The following is a 23,111-nucleotide window of genomic DNA, read 5'->3' as shown; positions in this document are numbered from 1 at the left end:
CAAATGGCCGGCAATGCTGCTGTGATTCCTCCTGTATTGCAAGAGAATGGGTGTGGAGGTGATCACTTAACACCAGGTAGACTGTACGTCCTCCTGTTGCATAAAAAAAGAGTAAAAATTTTAATAAATTAAAATAAATTTATCAAATCTAACTATTAGAAAGTTTAGTGTTATACATTTAAATTAGATACGTGGTTAACAAAAAACTAAAACAAAAATAATAAGAAAAATATGATACTAATTTTCAAGCAAGTGGTTTAAAAATTAAAACAAAATAATATTATAAAGTTTAAATAAAATAAATTTTTAGCAGAGCGTGGTTTCGATCCACGGACCTCTGGGTTATGGGCCCAGCACGCTTCCACTGCGCCACTCTGCTTATATTAACAAAAATGAAAATGAAGTATTAGTTCAATTAATACTTGATTAACTTCAATAAACATGACTATTAAAAATATTTTTTAATACAGTTGCTCAAAAAGTGGTGTATTGCAGGGACGTATATACAGGATGTCCCAAAGTTATAGGACATGAAGGGAAAGTACCTTAAATATCGACGATAGAGATTAAAATACTATGTTACTTATGAAGAATTATTAGTTTTTGGCCATTCTTTCGATTGGCATCATAAGAGTAGGGGTGTTTTTTTTTACATTTAAGTCGGTTCGATTCCCAGACGAGGCAAGTAATTTTTAGAAAATCTTTGAATGCAGAATTACTAACTTTTAAAAATAACATAAAGTCTTCTTTAAGTAAAATAGCCTATCTTCGATATTTAAGGTACTTTCCCTTCATGTCCCATAACTCTGGGACATTCTGTATAGAGTTCGGGATGTGGGCTATTACATACTCGAGCTTTTTCTTTACCTTTTCCGAACTTGTGCGTTCTCTTTCACAACTGTCAAAATAATGTTTAAAACTTGTTTCGACTGTCAACCCTCACCTTCGGCTGTGCCTCGGCTCGGTTAGACATTTGTCGGAACTCTTTGCAATGACAGACTTTTCGCACTCGTAATCAAATATACAATTATTTCGTAGGTAAACTAACATTACACTTGAAATATGTAATTTTTTCACACAGCTAATTCGGAAGGCAGATTTCCTTAGAGAAGAACGAGCAAGAAACTCTAAGGTTGCTCTTTTCAAAACAGAATGGTACCTATTACAAAATCTTATTTTCAATTAAATTTACAAATCATTTCAATCACAATATATGCAAAGTGATGCAAGAAAAATACTCAAATGTCAAACACTAAATGCCTTACACGTGTAACAATTGAGCACATACAATATATAGTACAGTACAGTAGATGCATCAATCCACACACGTTTGCAATATATATGTATTAAATACATTTTGCCTATGTCCTGTAGAGTTTTAATTAAATTACATTAAACATAAAAATCACCCTGAAAGATAAAATAAAAAGTCAATTAATTTTGAACACATTTTTCACACATTCGGCCGAGGGTTTTTTCGTAAAATGTTAATTGAACTGTGAATTCGTTTGACTAATTAACTCGGGAACATTTTCAATCACAATATTCGTGTGTTGCTGTTTTAACCTTATTGAAACGTGAATGCGATGAAAAGTTTATGATTGGAAAACCATCGCAGTTCAGGTTTTCCGCTTACTAACAATAAGTAACTACGTTTCACGTTGGAGTCGGTTTGTTGAAAAGTGATTTACCTCAGAAATTGGATGGTGCATTAAGATTAAGTATGAAATAGTTTACATATGGGTACTTGAGTTATGAATTTTTATAGATAATACATTTAGTTTATTATTACGATTTTTAATCAAATTATATGCAACAGAAAAAAATTAAGAGAATAAACAAGCGAATGTGGTTGAAGTTTGATGGTTAATTGTAATACTCAAAGTCAGATTTCTTTTTTGCCAGAAAAACTCAAAAGTTGTAACAAATTCAAGAGTAGGCACATGTATCGTCTTGACAGACATGCAAATATTCCAGTAGTTTCGTTTTATAATTATTACTATCAACTAACACAAATCAATAATCACTGCTACACTTTATTCGGCCAATGTAAAGCCATACCTAAAAGACCCTATTATATTGAAACGTATTAAAATGCTTCTGTCACTATTTGCAGTAGATGAGAAGGAAAGAGTGAATTTTGAGAAAATAAATGCCTTTTATGCCTTTTTCTAGTTTTATTTTTATAGGTATGACATTTCTTAATGATGTATCTCTACGTTGAATATTGTTTAAAATTAATGATAACAATTCTTCAGAATTTTCTGCTATCATTTTCATTCCCAATCTTTATTCAAAAGCACCTTCTGATTTCAGACGTTGCAGAAGCATCGTTAAGGAACACATAAGCGCAGTCAAAAATAACGATCCTAAAAAATCCCCAATATTCTTTCTTTTCTTTTCTTTCTGCTGAACGCCAATACATCTCACGACTTGTTAGAGAAGCTATTGAAATTAAAAAGCATCCTAACAATTTTAATAGGGAGGATGGATTTAGGCTAGAGCAAACATAAAATCCCGTGGTCTCTCTCTGCAGTACAAATGCAACAAAATGACCCGAAAGTATGGACGTCGTTAGTAGTGTGTGTCGTGAATTTGGGAATCAAATACCAAAACGAATTAAGCGCCACTTTGACAGATTGTTGTACTTTTAGTGTTAAGTGTCAATGTGTCAAGATTTTCTCGCCGCCTCCGCAGTACCGCCGCGACCAAGATTCATGCAGTTAGATCGATCGGCATCAAAATAATAAAATATACAATGTGAGTACCCGTCATAATATATACAACATCGTTAAGCCTCCTTGTTAAATAGGATTCGTCAATACAAACAAAAATGAACAAGTTACAAAGAACACATTTTAAGCTTGACTTCAGTAAACTACAATTACCGGTAATGTTAGACCTATTCGTGAGTGAAGTCTAATGTTGCGTAATGTGATAAGCACTGAACGACTGCTACGCTATTCTCTGTGCAGTGCACTGAAATTTCATCCCACTGCCACCCCCCCGCGCGGCCCCTCGTTCACCTGAAGCGTACAATTCCGATAGAATGCTTGTCACCGTACTAAACTGACGCAGATATTTATTTGACTTTGCATTTGTTAGTCAATATCAGTTTAAAAAAAATAACAAATTGTTTAGATTTAAAAGAGCGACATCTCAAGTCAATTTCCTAATATACAAATATTGGAGTTTAGCAGGTAATCAACTGTAACATAGATCCTGTAGATGGAGCCACAACCTGACAGTTGAACAAGACATAAAAAATTGATCAACGATACGTCTCGAACGGTTGGCTCAGTTTTAAGAGCACACGCATGGAACACGAGAGGTCGCAAGTTCGAGTCCCGCATCGTACATTAATTTTGTTTTCAAATTTTATTTGTTTACTTATATTTTCTTTTTGTCCATAATTTTTTAATCCTTCAATTATAGTGTCGCAGTAGATCCCTGATAATATTATAAATGTGAATGTAAGTTTGTTTGTTATACTTTCAAGCCTGAGCCACTGAACCGAATTTGATGAAAGTTTTAACAGAGATAGACAAGAGCTCGGGAAAGGACAAAGGCTACCTTTTATCGCGAATAAAAGACTTAGCGGGGTTGAAATAGGGGGTGGAACTTTGTATGAAAGTTCGTCACTATCGAAGATAGCTTATAAAAATGTATTAACCAGAGTTAATATAACGAAATACACACATTTATATATATTATTAAAATATGTACATAATATAATTTCAGAGAAGTTTGGCAAAGACCCGAAACTCTTGTATTCCGTTCGAGTGACATATCGTTGTTAAATCTTGTATGTCTTGTTCAACTCTCAGGTTATGGCTTCATCTACAGAATCTACTTTACAGTTGATAACCTGCTCAACCCCAATATTTACTATTATATATTAGGAAATTGACTTGAGATGTCTAAACATAAGAATGAATGAGAGAAATCAAAACTTGTTTAGAAATTTTATTTGTGTAATGAGTCCCATAATTGAGGGTAATTTTAAGATAAAAAATAATAACAAATTGTTAAAATTTTGATTATTTTGGAGCTAAAGTTAAATGTTGATTATATTGACAGGCATTTACGATTTTTTATGATTTCAAAATATACTGTTATACTTAATATATTTATTATTATATAATTAGCAATATATATAACTATAATTTACTATTCTCTTTATTCCAAAAAATCACAAGCCTGGAGAGGATTCTGGATAAAGGACAAATGAATAGAATTCCAATTACATTGTCGCAATGTAACATCAATTTGATAAAAGGTTTGAGCGAGCCCGAACACGAGGAAGGGATCACAAACGTCACACAACAATCATTTTAGGAAACATTCATTGGAGCTGATTTTTCAGTGTTGTTTTTATTGCTTATAGTTTCTTTGGAAGCAATCGTTAGAGTTTTTATACTTATTATTATAAATCGAAATAACTATAACAAAGACGTATGCTGTTTATACTGTATACTGTTTTGTAAAAAATATCCCTTAAAATATCGTATTATTTTTTTAAAGTTAGGTAAAATATGCCTGACCGACCGATAAGTTTACCAGTTTGCACAGGAAGCCGGCTAGATTAAGAGTACCACAACGGCGCCTATTTCTGCCTTGAAGCGGTAATGTGTAAACATTACTGTGTTTCGGGCTGAAGGGAGCCATACCAAGTGAAATTACTGGGCAAATGAGGCTTAACATCTTACGTCTCAAGGCAACGAGTGCAATAATTGTAGTGCCGCTCAGTATTTTTGGGTTTGTCGAAAATCCTGAGTGGCACTTTATTATAATGGGTACGACGTATTTACCATCAGCTTCAGCTTAATTTTAACTTAAAGTAAACTAGCTTAAAGTTAACGTCCTGCTCGTCTCGTCCCTTATTTTCATAAAAAAAAGAAAAAAATTAAGGTAAAATCTGCTGTTACTGAACGGGGTTTTATTTAAAAGATAATAATGATCTGTTAGTTATGAGTAACAATTAAAGAAACTCTAGAGTTATCAAACTTGTAAATCTGTAGCAGCCTAACGAAACTCTCTAAGAAGAAAGCGATTCACTCGATTGTATGAAACGTGCAGTCATTGATAGATTGACAGATGATGACTACAATCTTGTAAAAAAACGGAGATAGCCGACTTCCACTACGTTTTAAGCAACTGTTCGCTTTCATACATGGTCGGGTTACACTTCGTAGCCCAATTGTAATTACTATTTCAAAGTTATGTCAAATGACTGCACGTTTCATACTAAACTATATTTCAATTTTTACTTAGGCAGTCGTGCCTCTTATTACTTAGTATTTACATACTCTTTGATTTAATTCTCACAAACTACATCAAGTATAAAAGTTGGAGTTAGTAGTTTTTCCTTCTTTCCTTCTCGTTTTCAACGCGCTTCGTATTAGCCGTGGATGAGGGGCTGGCCGACCGTCACGGAAGACCTTCGACGTGTCTACGGCTGAGCTGGTCTATCCCTTATGTGGCCGCGACTTCGTTATCCGAACTTAAAACCCTTGGACCCATATGATTATAGATAATTTAATTACCTAACTTACTTTTTTGTTTTCCTCGTGTAAGGCATTGACTATTTGACGTTTGAGTATGTTTGTTGCATTATTTTAAATATGATATTGCAATTGAAATGATTTGTAAAACGCTAAAAATGTTAATCTTTATTTAAAATAGTGGCAAAGAATTTCCTGCCACTTCTTCTCATTACCTAAGCCCTTGACAAAGAAGCAGTTGATTAAATAAGAAAAAAATATATTTTTTGACATTCATAAGTGTAATTTCCGTGACCTACATGAATAAAGTGATTTTGATTTGATTTAATTTAACACTTTAAATTGTCGACATAATCTTAGTAAGTGAATTTAAACTCAATATAAGCCAGTGAATTAAACTATAGCAGTATTGGTTAACTTTACATAAAATGTAAAATGCCACGCTTTTAGTATGCCTAAATATGGCTGGGAGGCTCCTTTGCACAGGAAGCCGTCTAGAATATGGGTACCACACTGGCGCCTATTTCTGCCGTGAAGCAGTAATGTGTAAACATTACTGTGTTTCGGTCTGAAAAGCGCCGTAGCTCACTAGCTAGCTAACTAGCATTTCACAAAATGAGACTTTAAATCTTATTTCTCAAGGTGATGAGCGCAATTGTAATGCCGATCAGAATTTTTGGGTTTTTCAAGAATCCTGAGCGGCACTACATTGTAATGGGAAGGGCGTATCAATTACCATCAGCTGAACGTCCTTCTCGTCTGCTCCCTTATAGTTATAAATAAAAGTTTAGGGCAGTGAAATTATTTTTAGGCATGTAAAATTATATTCTTTACTTATTAACAATTTTTTTCAGTTAAAACCTAAGACAATCTTTAATTTGAGATTCTTGAGCATAGGCATAGCCCATCTAAACTATGTTAATGTCTTCCTACTATAAATAGGGAAACATTATAAGCTATACGAAACTTACAAAAATAATCAATACTCGCACCATACCAAAAATTACAACAAGCAAAAATAAACCTAAATACATACAGAGTATAGTTAACAAATTTGCAACAATTCATCACCCGCCCTGAGCGTTAAGAACTTATCTGTATACACGCGACCCTTAGTTTGTGAATGAGTCTATATTTCACGCTAAGGTCTATGAATTAAATTTAATTTCGGTGAACATTTTACACAATTGACATCTACTGCTTATTTAAATACTCATGCGTAGATTAAGGATTGGTCTCCGCTGCGCTTCAAATAGATACCGCAGGCATAGTCACTAGGTGCGGCAACTAATACTACGCCCAAGTAGGCGAACTCGAGCCAGTTTCGAACAGTGTGTGACGTTGACATGCCACATGTAGGTAGCAAAACTAAAAAAACAGTAAACCTTTGTAAAAATAATACTACAAGAAATAAGAAAGACTGAGATCACATAATTTCATCAGTAAGTATTTTGTAATTTATTATTTTCAATGTTAAATAACACAATGCGTATATAAGCCAGAAAATTTGAAAGATGTCATTGAGTGTCAAAATGCCACGCACACAAGCATCTGATAGTTAAAATAATAAAAAAGCTATTGTTCTTAGGTAGTGCGGTATCTAGTTGGAGCGCAGCGGAGACTAATCCTTAATCTAAGCACTCAGGCATGTCTTCATTTTCAATTGATTGAAGTTCACAGAGTACTAGTAACCATACTCGTAGAATGAAACGAGCCTTGTAAAAATTAAGTATTAGATATTAATGAATAAAATATTATGTAAGTACCTTTAACATTCCCCAAGGAATTTATTAGCCCTCGTTGGCTATTATAATCTGTAATTTAAATCATCCTTATTAAACATTGTATGAATTTTTGATATAATATCGGATATCATATTTCTTCTTACGCATTTTGTCTTTTACAATAAAAATCCAGTGACCTAATACTTAATTCAATCTCGTAATCTTTGTCTAACAATTTTTATCTAGGTATACAGGTTATTTATTAAATGAAAATATTGTAATTGATTAATTGAATACGATTTTTATACAAAATGCAGCAATTATTAAACTTAATTTTTATATTTTTTTTGAAAATCTATCTAAGACACAAAAATTATCAACATTATTAGTAATGAGAGTGAGACAAAGAGACTCGCTGATCCTAAGGTTTACTTGTAACGTTACGTGTCCTTAATACCTACGTCCTAAAGAAGCATTAAGGCTCGGGACCGAGCCAACGACCTTGAGAAATCGAGCGGAGCTAGGCTACGTCTCTCGCACAAAATGGCCATAGTTTTAATAGTTCAGAATTAGAAGCATTTTTCATTGATTACAAACAAAACATACTTTGTTGATTTTTAGAATTTAGATAGAAATGTAAAGAAAAAATGAATTTTCTTCTCATATTCTGTAGGCATATTATTATATTTTGTAAAAATAAAACATTTAGATATGACGTTAATAAATGGTTTCAATTATGCGCTATTATGACGATTTCTTGAGATAGCGGCCTTAAGAGAAAACTTTATAGAAATTACGTTGAGTTACGTATATATCAATTAAATTTTCAAATTACAGAATCAGGAGCTGTTTTAAAAATCAAAAGTAAATATTTAATATTTATATAAATGAATAACATTTTAAATGTTAATTGAGAAGGTCACTTTACCAATCTTTACATTAGCGGCCACCGTAAATAGCAACAACACCGGACTGTCGAAGGTTTCCGGTCCCTTGAGAGAGGTTGTCATGTCGTTCGTTGCTTAGCAGAAAGATTGTAAACCTCTAACATAAACTCTCCAGAGTAACATTACAGTTTTCTAACGTTCATCTTGCTAGAAAGTAAATATAGTGATTAGAAAGCATATACTTTACAAGACAATAACATTAAGCTTCAGTAAATGAATTGCCTCTATATAGAAGTCATTTAAGGTTTCACTGTGAGTTTAAAATATTATATTTGGGTTCTAAAATTAATTAATTAATTCTTAAACTAGCTGAGGCATGCGACTTCGTCCGCGTAAATAAATGGTTATTAGAAATTAAAGGCTAGTTCGAAGATTATCTCATATCCTATTCCAGTTCCGGTTCCCGTTTTCGCTACCGATCCCAACATATTATATGAATCTTATTTCGAGGAAGACTGCATTGGCAAACTAAATCTACTTTTGGTATAGTTATAGCTCATCGAATGTGAATTTCAGTTTTTAACAAAATTAGCTGAACGTCCTGCTCGTCTCGTCCCTTATTATCATAAAATCTCGTATTATTTCTTCATCTGATCTGGTCCACCCCACTATCAGCTCGATTCATTTGACCACGAGCAACGCAAGCAGCTCGAACTGTCAGGGACTTCGCTTCATTGTATGTCTTCTACCGCATTTATCACGGAAGTGTTCCGAAGAGCTGTTTCACCTGATTCCTGCCGCCGAATTCCACCTTCACACCACACGCCACAAATTAGGATATCATCCGCACCATCTGGATGTGTGGCGGTCCTCCACAGTGCGCTTTTCGAGGAGCTTTCACGTACTACAAAGCTGTGTAATTAGCTTCCTTGTGTGGTATTTCCAGGATGACACGACATGGGTACCTTCAAAAAAAGCTCCTACACTATCCCTAAAGGCCGGCAACGCTCCTGTGATTCCTCTTTTGCGATTCATAATAAGATAATCATTATATTTCGTCTGGCCATAGATACTGTTATAATTAAAAATAAACAAAATATTATATTTGAATTTGGAATCTGTCATTTTTGTATTATTGTTATTGAGTTTTCTCATTTTGGTGCCAATACATTGTATAATATTTTGCGATATTAAAATGGAGTGGGGTGATAAAGAACGAATCACTGTGATTGCATTACACAAAGAAGGTATGGAGCTAAATGGAATGGACCACCGGGAGCAAAAGCGGGTACCGGAACTAGAATAGGCCATGAGATAATCCTCAATACCAAAGTTGCTTATTATTTTTAAAAACCCTTTATCTACGCGGATGTCGCGAGCATTAGCTAGTAAATAATAAAACTATCAATACAAGACGTTTCTTGTTTATTCGTATTTTAAAATTATTGTGTGTTTTATTTATTTCGTAAGTGAAATTGTAAAAATTCAAGTGTTAAAATAATTTAATTTCTATTTTGAATCCTCGCGCCAATATTTATCCACGCAACTCCCATAGACGTATATCGAGGCTTTATTGAGGATTGTCTCGCAACATTGCCAGTAGATGACAGTTGAGACCCTTCTTGCTCACCGACCGTCATCCTAATTACATTGAATAAGCGCCGCTCTGCTGTTAAAAATTCCTATTTGATGAAAACTTAAAGAATCCCGTGAAATAAATAAACCTGCATCTGTGGTTCAGTGGGATCCTATAGTGCAAATGTTAATTTTTGGTGTTCCAACCATTGCACCGGTGGATTTAATAGGATCTAAGGTTCGCCGGCCGGCAGCCACTGGAAGTACCACGTGGAAACGAGATATCTCCCATCTCCCTGTCTGAATGAGATCTCAGCACCAGCAGACAAGGTACGTGGGCTTATATTGCTGTGGTATAATTAATTATATGATATTGGTGTTTTACGAGGATTCATCATAAGAAACATAATATAATACTTGAGCCGCTATTACTATACCATTACTTTGTTTTTAAGAACAGTGGTAAAGGTGTTAGGGTATTTACACGCCTCATCAGGGATTTTTATTTACCTAAGCTTACAGGAGTTTACACATTTACTGAATCAAAACCACACATATTATTGAAAGAACCGTTACTTAGTTCACTGAACAAGCTCGTCAATATTGTTTCAACGTTTGTGTAGAGTGAGATATCAAATCAATTAATCTGTTACCAGTCCGCAGCTGAACCAATAAGCCTTCACTTAATTGTGCTCTCTCTCTCTTTGGTGTTTCTCGTTCCATTGCTCTTCGGTAAGTAATTTCACTTTACACCTTTTGTATTGCGACACTTATTAATCCACTTATACCTGTGACAATGACAGCAATTTTTTTTGCTTATTTGAAGCGCGACTCATGGGCTGCCAGAGAACTAATTTTGACGTATAATACAAATGGTTGTGAAGGAACTTACAATACTCTGAAGTATTTTTGCAATTTGAATTTATTTCGTTCGTTTTCAGGGTTATTTATACTTCAAGAATCAACGTTATAAAGTACACATTTTTTTTGTAAATGGTTTCCCACCATCTATTGATGTTTGCTGAAGTTGTCATCACTAGTTTTAGTACCGCAGACTCTCGCTACATGGCCAACAGCGCCAAAATGGTGAATATGAAACAGGCACAAAAGCACTTTGACAGCCGCCAGTCCAGCGGTATACTCGTATAGTAGAGGTTAGTGCATTGAATTATACTATGTGTCGCGGCAGTAAAAAAACTTTAGGAGTAGTAACTATAAGCTATTTCATCGACGAAAATACTCCATATAGGGTGTTAATTTTAAACCCTACCAGTCTGCAGCGACTTTTATTTTTATATTAGCAAAATTAACCTTTATTTGTAAAACAACGACGGTTTAATTTCTACGTCTTGCAGGAGCTCAATGTTGGTGTTATTTTAAAGGCAAAGGTGTTCAGTAACTAATATTAGAAAAAAAGCTGGCAAATAACTGTTTTTTATGATTGCTTAAGGGATTAATTTAAATTTTACAGTATTTGAGCACATCTGGGCGTTTTATTTTAAAATTGTACGAAAACTACACCACTATCCTATCTTTTTTATGTAACTAAATAACAATAGTTGAGTTGCTTAACAATTGATATAGCAATCACTGCTCTTGGTCTAATAGTTTAAGAGTTATTGTTGATCAAAAATCCCCCTTTACTTAGGGGCGCAAACGCAGTTTGCCGATTTATAATGACTACACGTGCACATAGAAAGTGAAAGGATCTTATACTTAAGATAAGGGATACAATATTTTAAGAAAAAAAATGTTAAGTTTTAAAGAAATCATAAGATCATATTATAACGTATCTACTATAGTAAAAATAATACAAATAATTCAATTGCAATATTTACATTATGATGCGTTTAACAAAATAGTCACAATTTCTCGTACAACTCTGAAAGAACGGCGATATCACAACACGAATCTATCACAAATCACGTTTTGTTTACAATAACCGAGCTTGTTTATCTAGCAACCCGTAACAAAAACCGCATAACGATACCACGGCTAATGTAAAACCAAGTGGTTATATGGGTTATCTCAAGTGGCCGCGCCGGGTTTGGTGCCAAAACATCTGAGCGGGTGGCATCTGCGGGCGCGCGTGACGTGAGAGCATACATAGGTTAAGAGACGGAATAAAATAAAAAGTACGAAGAATGAACAACAGTTTTATTAAAATTAGATACTAAAACTTTCAGCGATCTAAAAAGTGCTCATTATGACCACCGCAGGTTGTCACACACAAATTATTTTTTTTAACTAAGGGACGAGATTGGCAGAACGTTTAGTTAATGGTATTTGATTCTGTGTGAAATGCAGTGCCGCTCAGGATTCAAACACAAAAATTCTGAGAGTCAATACAATAATGCTCGTCACCTCGAAACGATGTTAAGTCTTATTTGCAGTAATTACACTAGCTAAGGCACCCTTCAGACCGAACAATAATGCTTACACATAACTGCTTCACGGCAGAAATAGGCGCCGTTGTAGTACCCATAATCTAGCCGGCATCCTGTGCAAAGGAGCCTCCTACTCCTCCACATGCTGGGACACATTGAATAGTTATGTTAAATACACCAACCAATATGTAATGTTTAGAAAGAACTCCTAAGAGTTCTATATAATTATAATTCTAACATCAACGCAATCTTATTTTATCATTATGCCCTTAAAAGCTTTCAAAAATTTCAAAGCAGGCAAACATCTAAAAACAAAGTGAAATATGTAATTTAATAAGCTTTGCTGATTAAAGAGCTCGTACCATAATATTGAATTTTCATTCTTAATGTGAAACCTCAAGCCGCTCTTTGCTTCATAAAACACAGATAATTTGTTGTCGATCTGTCTATATTTCTGTCTGTCCATCTGACAACACCATAATCGTAACTAAATCGTGTTAACATCAAGGTGAAATCGGTATCAGAAATTAACGTCTGTGTTTCTAAGTTTAAGTTGATCCACCCAATATGTAGCATTTACGAATAATATATTACAAGTTGCGATCCTGATATACCTTGGTACTTGACAGCTTCACCAACGAGTATCAAACTATTACATTTTATTCTAGCCCAGGCCTCTTTTCTATCCAGTTTCATACATTCTGTTCTATTTCATGAAACCTTAAGACCTTAAATTCATCATTACCTGTTTTGTACTTCTTAATTACTTTTCATATTATATCATTTATTTTATTTTATAGAATATTAAAAGATTTATGATAGGCAAGTGATTAGTTGACTTAGGTTTAATAATATGAAATCCACTTAATTTATCGAACAATACAACGGTGTTCACACTACTTAGTCAATGTTCAGTAAGTAATACTGCTACTATTAAATATTTCATCATGTTCATTTCATTGATTGAAGCACCCGCAAACGGCGAGCATGTATGAAAATAATAATGAACGTAGAGGAAGCGCATGAGGTTTGTAAGGATAGAAGCAAGTGGCATTCTATTGTCTCTGCCTACCCCGACGGGAACAAGGTGTGAGTGTATGAATGAATGAATGTTTTCATTGATCAATTAATCATTACCAAATGCAGGTAAGGTTTGATTAATATAGGGATATTCTCTAATGATCAAACCCTTATCTGGGTCACCAATAAAGCAGCTAGAAGATAAACGTCAATTATATACGAATACAAAGGAGATTCTGCGCCGCATTAATTTACTACGTGACCTGAATTGATTGTATAAGTTAACTTAGATAACAAGTTAGCAAGTGTAGATACATGCTTTGTGGCATCATGTAAATACATACATTTATTTATTTTGTTCGCTAGCGATGTTTATATTAAAAGCAAGGTTTTAATTCAAAAAATTGAACACTGATACGTATTTATATAAAAACATTTTAAAGCAAACACTTTATGAAATAAGTAGGCACAGAAGTAGAGTTAGTACTATAAGAAAACACAATTGATATATATATATATATATATAGAAACAATAAAATACTAAATAAAAATACTAAATATAAATACTATTAATACTAATTATTGAAAATAGGGAGAAAATAAATTAAAAAGGAATAGTTATTTGTTCAACAAGTGAGCAAAGTTATTTTTTGCTGCGAGGTCTAGATCTAGAAGGATCTAGAAGAGAAAGGATATAGAACACTACTGAGGTAGTGAGTGATTTAAAGGCATGAGACAGATAAACTTTTGCTAAAAATTACTAGTATTAATTTTAAATATTAAGTCTTTAAAAAGGCAATAGTAAAAGTTATAAATCTAAAGTTCAATAAGTAACATATAAATTTTTGTGACAATGAGATAATATGCTAGGCTTAAATGAGTTTCGGAACTCACTGGATCGCATTGTTTATTTTTTTAAGGCGGAGGAAATTCCCGGATATATAATATATATACAATATTTTGTACCTAGGGTTCGAAATTTAAATCACTTTGCCTCACGCTCGCAGCGAGTTTTCACGTAGCAATAGCACCCTTTTTCTGCTGGAGAGGTGAAAATAAATAATATTGACTGTCAGTTGTCATAGTACACAAATTGTTTATAACTAGACTTATAACTATGAAGTGTGTGGGTGATTTAATTTCACTGTCACTCTAGCTAATAACTCTTAGCATCAGGTGGGCCATCTGCTTTTTTTGTATCTTATTACCATAAAACAAACAGCGCAGTTTATTCATCAAATCTCAGTAACGGTACATAGCAGTGTATGCTCCTAACGACGTGAGCATAATCAGAAATGAACGATTGCCAATAATTGTATTTCACAATAGTTCGGAAGTAATTATAAAAAAGTGTACAAATCATAATATATAGTATTTTCTTTGATTCACGCGAGTGTTATACATTTAAATAAAACACTTTTAAAGGATTAAAACGCGTGAAGTTGTTACTGTATTTTTAGATTAGATTTACAATAATCTCTAAATTAAAACCCACAACTACACATACCAAAAAAGAAAAGGACACTGTCAGTAAATTTTGCCAAAAACCATCTGTCTACAGCAAATACCACCTCCGAGGCAATAAATGGCGCTAAACTTCATAATGGCAACTATATAACCCCTGAAAATGAGATCTGGAAAGGTTTTGAAACGTCGGGTTAACTAAAATAAAAACAAAAATGTAACTCTTACGCAAAAATCTAATGTGAAACATAGTTACAATTACATGTGTTTTAATCCATTTAAAAGTGTTTTATTTAAATCATAATATATGTTAAAATCTATTTCATATAGTAGGTAGCTCAATAAAATATTTTTAATTGCTATTCTATCTTATCATGAAACATAGACTATATTTGGTTTAATCATCAACACGAGGGAAACTCTCCCTGTTATTAACCAATTTATCCTGACACTTGAGACATACGGGAATAGTTTAATTAGCAACGACGCCCCATTTGATTTATTGAAGTATGCTTATATATTGCATATAGTATTGTTTTTTATTCGTTAAACTACAATACTATAAAGATATATTGACCCAATAAAAGTAGGTTACATAAACGAATAATAAATTTGTATGGCTACTCCACCTTGAGAGCGCATCGGGTGACATTGACGGGTGACTGTATACATACCTATATATTATACATTGCTATATACTAGCTGACTCCCGCGACTTCGTCCGCGTAGATAAAGGGTTTTTAAAAATAATAACCAAGTTTGGAATTGAAGAAAATCTCACGTGCTATTCTAGTTCTGGGTCCCGATTTCGCTCCCGTTCCCAACATATTATGTGAATCTTATTTCGAGGAAGATTACTATAGCAATCTAAACCTACTATTGGTATAGTTATAGCTCATCGACGTGAATTTCAGTTTTCCACAAATCCCGTGGGACCCATGGATTATTCCGGGATAAAATGTAGCCTATCCTTTCCCAAGCTCTATCGCTGTTCCAAATCGCTATATCGCTGTTTCATCAAAATCGGTTCAGTAGCTCTGGCGTAAAAGCGTAACAAACAAACTAACATTCACATTTATAATAATAAGGGGCTAATAGCTCAAATCCGATACAATATTTATTAATATTTGTGAATAAGCTCTATTTTCCGACGCAAATATAAGTTCCTTACGTAAGGTCGAACCGATTGATCGCTTGCAATGTAGAGCTCCATGAATTGTCGGGTATCCAATATTTTGTAGACGGCTCAATCGCTTAGTGATATAGAGACGTCGCTTTATTGTTAGCTCATAATTCTATCTTACAATAAAATATTTATGATCTATTAAAATATGCTACTCTCAATCTGTCATAAAATTTCTAGTAGGTATGGCCACAAATTCTGTAACAAAAAAAAATGCATTTATTTTGATATCATTATCATCAGAATTGGGCGGAAGACGTCCACTGCTGGACAGAGGCCTCCCCCAAAGATCTCCACGACGATCGATCCTGCGATGCTCTCGTCCAACGTATTTCGGTGATCTTGGCCAGATCGTCGGTCCATATTGTGGGGTCCTACCACACGAATTCCGGTACGTGGTCGCCATTCCCGAACTATATGCCCTAATTTTGATGTAATGTAAAAACTAACTAAAACAATACAACAATAACAATACATTGAACATTGAAAATTTGGTTTTGCAGTGATATTAAAAGACCTCTGACCCCGAAACTAGTTAAAACTGTATCTTCGGGGTCAGTGATTCCTCGACAAATGACAATGACAAACGAAACAAATTTAAAAAATAAAAATTAAATGTGAATGTATGTGTGTGTGTGTGTGTGTGTGTGTGTGTGTGTGTGTGTGTAATTCTTAGTGAGTAGGTTACAGTAGACTTTCCGTTTCTGAATATGATAATTGTTTAAGATAAGTGGTGGTTTTCTTTTTTACCTCAAAATTGTGTAGTGTAGTGTGTAGATAAAAGTCTTCTCATGAATCTTATTGTAAAGCTTAGAGGAGAGAGCATCATATTGACGTTTTGCGAAGGCCGTTTTACAATTTATTATGGGACATATTTGGGTGCGGCGTCGTTCAAGAACAGTCACGTTGAGGGGTAGGGTTGCATGTTTTCTTAATACACTCCGAAGAATATATAGTTGCCGGACCGTTAAGACTTGGCATTCTGAGTAAAGGAGGTTGGTAGAGTATCGGATAGGTTTATAAAGCATTATCTTTAGAATAGCTCTTTGAGCTCTTTCCAGACTTAACATAATAGTTACGCGGGCTCCACCCCAAACAGGGATACAATAGGTCAAAAGTGATTGGCATAAGGCAAGGTATACAGTTTTCACCGTATTGGGATCAGTCAAGTGTCGTAACGTCTTAAATATGTATATTAATTTCCGCAGCCTCACTTTTAACGCTTCTATTTTTGTATGCCATTTTAGGTTAGAGTCTATGTGTCTACATAATATATTTATTTATTGTAGTCTCATATTGTGCGATCGCGTGGAGTGCCGCCTCCTCCCCACTAGGTCATGGTCCCTGGTACTTAGTGCAGGGGCGTCCATTCCATATATTGATAAAAACCTAAATTAATATAATATACCACTTGTATTAAAGTTTATTTAGTTCCGTTATTGTATAATCAAATTTCTACTTAACTCACACCCAGTTAGTTTTACTTTACTTACTTTTAAAACCACAAAATTGACGTATCGAGAGTAAATCAGAGTACCTACATCACGACGTCAACCTCTTCGCGATGTGTGTAAAATACCTAAATATTTTATTGTAAGCATACGTACTTGTTTCAATAGTGCCTACCTTGCTAGAAAAGTAATGCACGTCCCTGACTTACGTGTCACCTTAGCAGTAATAACAACCTTTTTAGTTCTAATTGCAAGCGGCCACCCCCAACTTTTAAAGTCTTTGACAGAAGATGTGTTGTCCAATCCAACCAATCGATAGTGCGATACACGGACATACGAATGATACGTAGATTTTGAAGCGTCTGACGGCCCCATACAATTTTGTGCAAGATAGTCACTGCAATTCTGAAATGGCTGTAAATGTTCGAGATTCTAACGTTATAAACGAGTTCTAAATTTGAAATCAAACGTATTTCTTTAGGTTTTTAAACAATATACATAATATTAGATGGCTTATAGATTGGTTACAGAATTAGGTAGAGCATGTTAAATGTCAACCTTAAAAATTTCAAACCTTCTTAGTAACTTCTATTGTAAAATTATACAGAAGTGAAATCTCAGAGACGGTTGAGTGCACGGGAGTGGATCCTCGTTGATATGCAAAGTAAAGTAGTTTCCTCGACTCGTGGAATGTAGGAGAGACGTTCATCGCTTTGGCGTTGATGCAACGAACATTGAATACCTACGTGATGTATTTAAGTCTGTTTTCAAATAGTGTCATGATAAATAAAAGATCGAAAACGTTGTAAAACGTTAGTACTCTAGCAGAAAGTAGAAGATATTGTTGATTTTAAAGTTTCATGTTTCTTGGAAGTTTTATTAAAATAGACTGAGAGTTTATGAAAGCTTTATAGCTTAGAAACAAACTATTCTGGATACACGTGTTATATATATTATAAAAATAAGGGACAAGACGATCAGGACGTACAGCTGATAGTAATTGATACGCCCTGCCCATTACAATGAAGTGGCTGTTAGGATTCTTGAAAAAATCTCAAAAAATTTTAACGACACTAAAATTGCGCTCGTCACATTGAGATATAAGATGTTAAGTCTCATTTGCCCAGTAATATCACCAGCTACGGCGCCCTTCAGACCGAAACACAATAATGTTTTTCTTCACGCCAGAAAAAGGCGCCATTGTGGTGTACCCATAATCTAGCCGGCATCCTGAGTATATGAGCCTCCCACTGGTGATGACTGGTGGGTGGTGACTGGCTATACAGCAATATAAAGTCCAGAAGCTGACTGTAATTAAAAAGAATTTAACATGGAATAAACCTATGATATTTAAAAATCTTTAATGGTTAAGAGTGTTTTTTCAGTTTTTCTAGAAACTCATTTTTGTAAGCTAAGAATTTTTAGATCGTATTTTCCATTTTAACAAGCAATCTCTCGAAATTAGTCCTTTTTCTTTTTGATTTGTGTCTTTTTCAGTTTTTTCAAGCGAGTCCAAAAACGGAGGAAGAAATGAGGAAGTTCTCAATTCGATATTTCGTATTTTGGCATGTTTTTAGGGTTCCGTAGCTAAATGGCAAAAAACGGAAAATAAAAACTTTTTTTCATCAAACCTATACGTGTGGGGTATGGAAAAATAGGTATTCAAAAATGATATTGAGGTTTCTTATATAATTTTTCTTCTAAACTGAATAGTTTGCGCGAGACACACTTCCAAAGCGGTAAAATGTGTGTCACCTGTAACTTCTAAAATAACACAATGATAAAACTAAAAAAAATATATGATAATGTACATTACCATGCAAACACACACACACACACACATACTCACGCCTTGTTCCTTGGGGTAGGCAGAGACAATAGAATGCCATTTGCTTCTATCCTTACAAACCTCACGCGCTTCCTCTACATTCATTACTCTTTTCATACATGCTCGCCGGTTGCGGGTGCTTCGGACCTCTCCTTTTCTCAAAACGTCCCCAATTTCATCGACGAATGTTCTACGAGGTCTCCCGCGACCGGCTTGCCCACACACACTTGCCTTATATATTTGATGCGTCATTCTTTCTTCACTCATTCGCTCCACGTGTCCAAACCATTTAAGCATTCCTTTTTCAGTCCTTGTCACAACATCCTCTTTCAAACCACAGCGCGCTCGTATTACCGCATTCGGAATTCTATCAGTCAGTCTTACCCCACACATACTACGCAGTGATCGCATCTCAACTGCGTTAATTCTGCTTTTATGCTTCTTCTGCCATACCCAACTCTCACTTCCATACATTAACGTGGCGACAAGCACTCCATTATGTACAGCCATTCGCGCTTCTATTGGCACAGTCTTACCGTTTATAAAGGCATGCAGCGCTCCATTCACACAATTTCCCGCAGTCACTCTCCTTTCAATATCACCTTCATATCTTCCGTCTCTTGTAAACATGCTACCCAAGTATACGAATTCTGTAACTTGTTCTACCCTTTCATCTTCAATCGTGATAGTACACTCAGTCAACCTTTCATCCTTCTCAAATACCATCACTTTCGTCTTTCTTGCATTTACTTTCAAACCTCTCTCTTTAAAGCTCCCGTTCAAACAGTCAATCATTTGTTGCAACTCATTTACCGATGATGAAAAAATGACTTGATCATCGGCGTACAAGAGGCACTTAACACACAACCCTTCCATATTGATTCCACATTGCATTTCTCTCACATCATTCATGCATCTATCCATGAATAGGTTGAACAACCAAGGCGACGCTACACAACCCTGTCTGACACCTTTGGAGATATCAAACCAGCCCATATAGGCACCATTAACACGAACACAGGCTTGAGAATCCCTGTACAGAGATTTCAGAGCCCTTATCAGAAAATTGTCCACCCCATACATAGATAAGACCTTCCATAATTCCTTTCTATTCACCCTATCATATGCCTTTTCCAAGTCTATGAACGCGCAATATACTTTCTGGTTTTTTTCCAGACATTTTTCAGTGATGCAGCGTAAGGAAAAGACTTGATCCGTACATCCCATTCCCTTCCGAAATCCCGCTTGCACATCCCATACCTTGTCATTAGTCACATTCATTACTCTTTCAATCAATATTCTGGCATACACTTTTCCAACAACACTAAGAAGGCTGATCCCGCGATAATTTTGACATTCCTGCTGCGAGCCTTTGCCTTTATAAATTGGGACAATCACTGCCTTCGTCCAATCGTCTGGAACTTGGCCCTGTTTCCAACATAAATTAAAAAGGCGATGCAGCAGGCTCACTATTAGTCCATCGCCAGCCTTCAACATTTCAGTCGTCACTCGATCATACCCAGCAGACTTTCCCGACCTCATACCTCTTAACGCTTTCATAATTTCATCCAAACCTATTTCATCACTCGGGTCCACAAACATATCTATTATCTCTTCCTGCTCTTTTTCACTTACATCTTTCTCGTATAAGTTCTCAAAATAATTCTTCCAGCACTATGCAAACTTCCACCGAAAATTGGTTTGAACGAGATTTAGTCAGTAGTTTTTATTAATACGTATAAATGATGAGCGCTCATTTGCTCTGCATGATTTTGAGCAAAGTTTTTTTGCCTTTTCCATTTAAATAATTTAACATCATTTTCATTTCTATATAACTTTTATATTATGTTAGTTGCAGCTACGGAACCCTTCATGAGCGAGTCTGACTCGCATGTGACCGCTTTTTACTTTATATGAATACACAATTAACATCAATACACCTGTTGCTACTATTTATGCCTTCCATGGTGTGTGTTATTTGATCGATTTCGTAATTCTAGTTCTTCTCAGGTCTGAGGCATTATTTTTAAAATGGGTGGGAGTTTTTGACTTTCAATATATATACTGAATTATGATGAATTTACAAATCAAAACTTATCTAAATACATTAAAAAATCACCCATCTTATTATATAAATATGATATGTTCATTATGTATGTAGAGAATATATTTTTATATATTCTCAAATATGATGATTTATTAACGTCGATTTACGAATACCAATTAAGGCAAAAAAAAATCATAAATACATACCTAGTTACTAAAATGAAAATGTTAATTTGTGCACAAAAATATGTCTTTTTATGACATAAAAATACAAATGAAGAACAAGTTACACTTACAATAAGACCTCAGTCACGTCGCAGCAACAGGGATCAAAGCGTGCTATATATATATAGAAAATGCTCATTCACTTTGTCCGACTTGTGAACTTTGAAACTGAGAGTGAATTTTGTCACGTGTCTGAATCACACGGGATTTAAATAAATGAAACAACAACAATTATTACCATCGTCCAAGAGCGCTCCTTTTATGAGGTAGAACCGAGGTGGTAACGACAGACACTGCACATACAGTTCGGCTGCTGTTAGTATTACATAGTTTAACGTAAATGTAATGATATAAAACTTGACACCAGTAATAGGTTTAGGGGTAAATGTATACACTTTTATAATAAAGTCCCAGCTATTGTTGAGGCAGTATCTATAAATAAATTAGAGAGCTGAATATCTAAGTGATCGGACAGCCTAGAACTATATTATGATTATTTTATAGCAACAACAATGACAGTACAATATTGTATATTTAATTTAAAATCGCGCATAATTTATTTATGCTGCTGTTTCTTGCGCCGCTTCTTCTCTCTCTGAGCGCTATCTGTTTCCGGAGTGTTGGTGGTGTTAAAAGTGACATCAAAAAGAATTCTAAAGGAATCAATTTTGAGAAAATTTTTGCCTTTTATGTCTTTAAAAATAAATCTTTTTTCTTCCCAAGCAAATCCTTCAATCCAAATTAATAAGAATGACAATAATAAGATAAACTCTCATATATAAACCGTTAGCCAATTTAGAATAAAATTTCTAGAATTTTCATTTTATTTGAATCTCAGATAAAATATACACAATAGGAATTCTTTTCTGGAATTGGAAAACTTTGCAGTGTTTCGATATCTGTTTAGATTTGTTTCGTTATTTATTCGTAACAAATATTGGGTATCAGAAAATAATAACATTGATTATTTCTCCAGTTATCACATGTTACAATCCAGATAACTAAGTTTTCTTGTAAAATTTTCGAATAATAATGCATTTTTAAATAATATTATAGGAACATTTAAATAAAATCTGCAGTACCCATGAAAACTGGAAAGGTCTTGAAACGTCGGGTTAACTAAAATAAAAATAAAAAAAGGAACTATTACGCAAAAATCTAATGTAAAAACACAGTTACAATTACACGCGTTTTAATCCTTTAAAAGTGTTTTATTTAAATGTGTAACACTCGCGTTAATCAAAGAAAATACTAATATAATACAGGCTCTACATTCTATAAGTCATTTTCTGTTTTTAAAGAGTACTCAGAGAGTTCTGTACTCATTACATGGGTCCATAAACGTTGGAGATACGAGATAACAACATCCAAAAAACACATGGGAATTTAGAATTTTGGATATCTTAACATGGGATCAGTTTTTGCCCTGTACTTTCCCCGGGGCGTAAAAGGAATAGGGGACTCCCAGGCCCATGGGTGTCGTAAGAGGCGACTAAGGGCTTTTTAGAATTGGGGAAGTCACGCTGCCGTCTTATGACGTCAGCACTATCAGGCCAGACTCGTCCGGGTTAATTACCACACTCGCACAGAATACCGGCGTGAAGTGACGGCCTAGTGCCGCTATGTTTCGCATAGGTTAGTGTCGAGGACCGGAGGCGATCCCATAATTTTGCATTGGCGTATGGTCTGTCCCAAATGGTTGAGTCACCAATGCGGCTCCCGGATGTGGATAGCCACATGCCGTCCTTATTAGATCTTCTGCTGACTACACATCCCGATGGTTACCAGGTCATTGTCGACGCCCCTCTCGGAACGTC

General features: G+C 34.8%; 1 non-coding gene across 1 annotated transcript; it reads right to left on the bottom strand.

Annotated features, from left to right (window-relative positions):
• Positions 1-307: 307 nt before the first annotated feature.
• On the bottom strand, positions 308-379 carry Trnam-cau (transfer RNA methionine (anticodon CAU)). The gene has a single exon. It is a non-coding gene; the product is annotated as a tRNA-Met (tRNA).
• Positions 380-23,111: the final 22,732 nt, after the last annotated feature.

The sequence above is a fragment of the Leptidea sinapis genome, chromosome 37, assembly GCF_905404315.1.
Source record: "Leptidea sinapis chromosome 37, ilLepSina1.1, whole genome shotgun sequence".
NCBI classification, from domain to species: domain Eukaryota; kingdom Metazoa; phylum Arthropoda; class Insecta; order Lepidoptera; family Pieridae; genus Leptidea; species Leptidea sinapis.
Note: the sequence above shows the minus strand (reverse complement) of the source record. Positions and strands in the feature narration are given on the sequence as shown.